Source organism: Myotis lucifugus, unplaced genomic scaffold (assembly GCF_000147115.1).
Source record: "Myotis lucifugus unplaced genomic scaffold, Myoluc2.0 scaffold_7, whole genome shotgun sequence".
NCBI classification, from domain to species: domain Eukaryota; kingdom Metazoa; phylum Chordata; class Mammalia; order Chiroptera; family Vespertilionidae; genus Myotis; species Myotis lucifugus.
The window spans coordinates 13994564-14001441 of record NW_005871055.1 but is presented as its reverse complement, the minus strand read 5'-3'; positions in this window follow the sequence as shown (position 1 = coordinate 14001441).

The following is a 6878-nucleotide window of genomic DNA, read 5'->3' as shown; positions in this document are numbered from 1 at the left end:
TTCAGTGAACAATGACCAGCATTTAAATGTTCTGTTTAGTGGACAAAGCTCTTTTTTCTAAAAACACAAAGCTGTTGCACATAAAACCTCTTTAAACATAAAACAAAATCAAAGAGAATTATTGAGTGTATCCAATCTGGAGGGCATAGTTAGGGCCAAGCCACTAAACTTATCTTTGAGAATTGGACACTACTTGCAATGGTGAGGAATTTAGCAGACCCCCTGAATCTTGGATACCTGCAGATGGCTTCTCTTTTTCTCCATGTTCAGTCCTTCTTGGGTTGATGCTCAAAAAGTCTATGAATTGAATTACTTCCATTTTCCAGTAGCAATGTCTCTCTACTTCTTAACTATTTTCACTTTTCTTATACTCTCTAGATTTTAAAAAATTATCTGTAGGTGTTAGGGGCAAGGAGGGAGAAATAGAATAGTGGGGACTAGCTATAGCTGTATGAAATATTAATCATGCTCAGTTAACCGTGATTGTTTTGTTCTGATTAAAGAAAGCACATTCTGACGTGGCTGAGAGTGTAAGCCCCATTCTCCTTATCCGAGAACTACCTTTCATCATGGAAAGATTAACAACCTTGTTCCGAAACAATGGAGTCCTGGAGGTGTCAGCCTTTGCAATCTCTAGCCCACATTGCCTGTAACCTGTAACTATTATACCTATTCTTATTCCTTTTGCCTACTTCTCCATGCCTGTAATTCCTTTTGCCAACTTCCTCATTTAATCTTTGTGCTTCTACCCAACATAAGCATCTGGCTTATGGGGGGTGGTAGAGAAGATTTTTTTGGCTGACCTGCTGCTCTACCATGCTGCCGGCATTATTGGAAAATAAAATGCTTATATATGATTCAACCCTGTCTCTGTTCAATTAACTATAGTAGTGACAGGTAGCCTACACCTATTTGTTGTCTGGCTTAATAAGAAGTACACTCAGGATTTATCATAAACTGTTCTGAAAGGAATTCAGATTTGTCTCACCTATATGTCCATGCTTTTGCTTAACTCCCTCATAGCCTTGAACACATGACCACTTATTAGATTTCATGGCTGACTAAGAGAACTAGATTTCATTCTAGGTCAGATGTAGTCTTGTTGATGAGACCCATTCCACCTCATCTAATCACACCTATCAGAGAAGCATACTTGATCACTGATTACCTAATCACCAAATAACTCCTGGAAGTGTGTCAAGAGTTAAGAGTTACTACGTCTTATAGAGTTTCTTCATCTGTCAGTATCCTCATATCTTAAATTGCTAATATTACCCACACCACTGGATGATTGTTGGAATAAAAAGTATGCATACCTGCATAACTCTTGGGCACAGACAATAGTGTGGTTAAGGCCTGGGAAGGGGGTGGGCGTGGGGGGAGGTCAATGGGGGAAAAGAAAGGGACATCTGTAATACATTCAACAATAAAGATATGGTTTTAAAAAAGTGTTATTAAAATTACTGCAATACATTCTTACCAGGTATCATAATAGTGAATTCAACATGTATCAAGTTCTTCATAGAATATTTCATTTGAATATTTATGCATGTTTTCATCTGACTGTACAAGATGAAATTTCTTCTTTTTATGTAAAAAATATTTTTATTGATTTCAGAGAGAAGGCAGAGGGAGAGATAGAAACATCAATGATGAGAGAGAATCATCAATCAGCTGCCTCCTGCATGCCCTCCACTGGGGATCAAGCCTGTAACCCGGACATATGCCCCAACTGGGAATTGAACTGTGATCTCCTGGTTCATAGGTCAATGCCCAACCACTGGGCAACACTGGCCAGGTGAAATTTCGACATCCTTAACGACTTCCTTTGCCCACCCCCCTCCTCTAGAAACAACATAAATACCACCCGCTGTAAAAATAAAACTGAGGCTTGATCAGAACTTTGTCTTGCCTCCATTTCTTCGCGTCTCCTATCCTCTCATTCCTTTGCAGGATTTGGTGCGGTGTACCATCAGCTGCCTCCTGCATGTCGGGGCAACTGGGGATCAAGCCTGTAACCCGGACATATGCCCCAACTGGGAATTGAACTGTGATCTCCTGGTTCATAGGTCAATGCCCAACCACTGGGCAACACTGGCCAGGTGAAATTTCTTCTTGCTATCTGACTTAAATTCTCCTTCAATAGTCCTTCTCTCTTGCTTTCCCAAGGCATGCTCATCACCACCAAGACCAGACCTTTCTGTTAGGTCTGTGCCTACAGGAGCCAGGCCAACAGATGTGAGAGTTTAAGAAATTTTATTACATTCTCTCACAGCGAGCTGAGACAGGTGTGTTGGTGTCAGCACCGAGGGAGTGTTTATGTCCTCTTATATAGGGACTGGGCCAGGGTTGCACCAGCGAGCTGGGGTACTGCCTGAACAACAGGATGTCCTGGGAAAATAGCAGGATACCTGGTGGGTGCACAACTCAGGCAGAGGGGAGCGCCAAAGTTGGCTGGGGAGTGTATCTTCTGCAGGTGCAGGTCGTTTGCTTCAAACTATGGAAAAAAAACTTATGATAATATATTTCAAAAAAAAAAAAAAAGATGTCGACCGGCAGGAAGGCAGGGAGGGAGAGTGTGTGAGAGTGAGGGAGCTACAGAGGAGTGTGTGGATGTGTGGGTGTGTGTGTGAGTGAAATAGGGACAGTTAGATCCTGCAGGTCTTTCAAGGGGCTGCCAATCCGGGCAGTCTTAGACGGCAAAACCCCGCTGCCGCGGCAAACACTCTGGGGAGGACACCAGCGGCGCAGAGACCACACCATCTTGAAGAACAGAACTGCTTGAGACTAGGATCCTAACCTCATCACCACCCAGTCTGGTCTGGGTAACAAACCGGAACCCCACAGCCGCTCTGGTAGAAGACCTGCGACCACAGCTGCAGACCCAGGGACACCAAGACTCCAGGCACCCCGGATTTCTGTGAGTCACAAAGCCAATCCCCCTTCCGCACCGCCCCCGGGGCAGCGGCATAGGAACTGCCAGACCCCGGCTGCACAATAGGGCTGTCTGCACACACTCAGCAGCATCAGCTCTGCCTGCCTTTGAGCCCTGGTGTCGGACTAGGGAAGTTTGTTTCCCGCGACCAGGCTCCGCGGGCAGGGAGACTGTGCTGAATTTGAGCCTAGGTCAGTGATAGCGAACCTTTTGAGCTCGGCGTGTCAAAATTTTGAAAAACCCTAACTTAACTCTGGTGCCGTGTCACATATAGAAATATTCATAATTTTTTTTTGATAGTTGCAACCATAGTAAAAAAAATTTTATATTTTTGATATTTACTTTATATATTTAAATGCCATTTAACAAAGAAAAATCAACCAAAAAATGTGTATAAAATGAACAAAAACAGAAAAACAATGTACATTTAGGACAAAATAATAATAAAAACAACGATAATCAAATGGTATGAAAACTAGAAATTAGTGACTTTTTTGGTGCTGAAGTTTGTCTGCTAATTCTTCGATTGCAGGTTCATACTTGGTGCACTTCAAGGCCAAGCAAGCGCCACTAACTTAATCTGTTAGCCGGTTTCTTTTGTTCGTTTTAATATTATTTAATGCTGAGAACAAAGTCTCACAAAAATATGTTGATGAAAAAATTGTTAGCAAAGCCATCGCTAGATTTTTTATGTCACTAAAAGTGTCAGGTACTCTGTTCCAAACACTCAAAATTTCTTGTTCGTAGTTGCACTCTTCTTCATTATTCAAACGATTTTGTTCCAGATTTTCAAGTTTCGACCTTAAGTTGACAAACACATGAGTCCAAATGCTACCTTGAAAATCTGCAAGTTGCATCTCTAAATTGTCAATTTGCATCCATTGGAAATCCTTTAATTCCAAAGTACTGTAAACAACTGCATCCAGATACTTAATTATTTTAATGGTCTGTTCTAGGCTTCTAAATTGGTTCAATCTTTCGCTGAACTGTTCAAATAACGAGTTTACTATATCCTGGTACATAAGTATGGACTCCATTACACTCGTTGTAGTGGCCTTCTCAAAATACTTTTTTATCCGAGGAAAATACATATAAGTTTTAGTTTCAATATCTTGCTTGAAAATTTTGAGTTTACTTTCAAAAGATTTGATGTATCCAAACACAATGTCAATACTTTTGCCAAAACCTTGTGATTTTAAGTTCAGTTCATTCATATGAACAGAGAGATCTGTAAAAAACATCAAATTGCTGACCCACTTATGATCATTGATCTGAGGAAAGTTTGCCAGATCCTTATTCTCAATAAATACCGTAATTTCTTCAAAGCACTCCACAAATCGCTCAAGTACTTTACCTCGACTCAGCCATCTCACATTATTGAACATCAGTAGTCCACTGTAGTTTGAATCAACTTCCTGTAAAAGTGCATAAAATTCTCGCTTGTGAAGGGGTCGAGAAGCTATAAAATTCACAATTTTTGTTACAACTGACATTAAATCATTCAATTCTGAGAATCCCGATTTGGCACACAACACCTCCTGATGGATAATGCAATGAAAAGGTACAAGTGGGTGTCTAATAGCTTCCATAAACAATTTCAGGAATCTCACATTTTTTCCCACCATATTTGGTGCCCCATCTGTCGTGACTGACACAATTTTAGAGATATTAATGTTTAGGTCACTGAATGTTTTTATAACAACCTTACATATTTCATTTCCTGATGTACTTATTGGTACTGATTCTAACTTTATCAACTCTTCTCTCATTGTGAGACCATCAGAATATCTAGCAATAATGGCCAACTGAGCATTTGATGTGACATCAGTAGTTTCATCAAGAGAAATCGAAAAATATTTACAACTATTTAAGTCTTTTTTTAATTGATGTTGTACGTGTTTGTTAAGATCTATTATTCTGTCTTTGATAGTATTTCTACTGTGTGGTAACTCAGAAATTCTTTTAATAATATCATCTTTATTTTTTCATATCGTGAATAGAGCTGGTGCACATCTTAGAAATGTTTCCTTAATAAATTCTCCGTCACTGAGGGCTTTTCCATGCTGAGCTATGGAGTGAGCAATACAGTAACTTGCTGATGTTAAATTTGTAGAGCATCTTACAATAATTAAACTCTCATCCTATATAATAAAGAGGTAATATGCAAATTAACCCTCACACCCTCACAAGATGGCTGCCTATGACCAGGCCAGCAGGGGGGTTAGTGAGGGACGACCAAACAACTGAACAGCAGGCTGCATGGGGCGACCAGGCTGGCAGGGGGGGGTTAGTGAGAGGTGACCAAATGACTGAACAGCAGGCTGTGTGGGGCAACCAGGCCAGCAGGGGGGTTAGTGAGGGACGACCAAACGACTGAGCAGCAGGCTGCATGGGGCTACCAGGCCAGCGGGGAGGGGGGGCAATTGGGGGCAACCAGGCCAGCAGGGGGGGCAGTAAGAGGCGACCAGGCCAGTGGGGGGGTGCAGTTGGGGGCAATCAGGCTGGTGGGGGGGGTAGTTGAAGGCAATTAAGCTGGTGAGGGGGTAGTGAGGGGTGACCAGGCAAGTGAGCGATTAGGAGCCAGTGGTCCAGGATTGTGAGAGGGTGCCTAAATCAGCAGTCGGACATCCCCAAAGGGGTCCTGGATTGGAGAGGGTGCAGGCTGGTTGAGGGGACCCCCCTTCCATGCATTACTTTTGTGCACTGGGCTTCTAGTATACCGTATAATATATTATTATTTCAATCTTGCAGAAAACTGAACCTCAGAGAATTTCTCTAGCTTGCCCAAAGCTGCACATCTAGGAAAGGCTGAATCAGCATGTAAACCAGAGCCTGCATACTTAACCACCACACTATTCCTGGGGTGCTTACCCACAAAAGTGGGCTTCAAGATGTGAGGGCAAAAGTTTTGCCATCTGTTTTCTGTTCAACCAACCTGATTTATTTTAGGCTTTATACATTGACAGTATGTTCATATAAGATCCTATGTTACCAGTCTATTTCAATTAGGGTTGGAGCTTTGTAGCAATGGTGCTCTTTATTCTTAACATGAAATTCTTTTAGCCTAGCAGTGAACTGTGCCCAGACCACAATTCTACCTTTCACTCTATACTTCCAGAAAGTTTTCAAGCAGAGCAGGGACTTAAGCAGTTGTAAACCTCTAAGAGAGTCTCATAGCTGAGGCACTTTGAAAACGAAACCATATTATTTTATTATAGGTTTGGCAAATAAGTTCAAAGTCAATATATACCTAGTCTGGTTTCCAACAGCTTTTAGCCAATGATCACCTACGTGTCTCTAGTCTACATTTGAGTAAGGTGTAAAATGTTATTTGAACAAACTGGCTTTTATTTTCTCCTTCCAACAATCTAATTTTTCACAACCATGTTGCTGAGCAATTTCACATGGCTATAATTAAGACCACATTTGCCATACTTGATTTTCTGGTCTCTGATAAACCATATGAATGGAGTATTCAGGTTCTAAACACCTTGAGCACATAATTCTCTTTACTCCTGGCCTTTTATTTTGCTGCTGGTAAGGGAGGTATTATGCACTAAATGTTTATCTCCCCTAAGTTCACATGTTGAAATACTAATGCCCAATGTGATGGATGGTGATAAGGTCATGATGGTGGAGCTCTCATGAATAGGATTAGTGCCTTTATAAAAGAAACCCTAGAGAGTTCTCTATCCTTCTCTTTCCACTATGTGAGAACACATAAGGCAACCCGGAAAAAAGACCCTCACCAGAACCTGACTATGCTGGTTCCAAAACTGTGAGAAATAGGTGTCTGTTGCTTATTTCACTAATTCTATGGTATTTTGTCCCAGGAGCTTGAAATGACTAAGAAAAAAAGCAATGTGCCTTCATTATCTTGGTTTTCCCTGTCCATGACACTTGGATGATGGAGTATGTTCTTACTCTTGTGGGAAAAAGATAG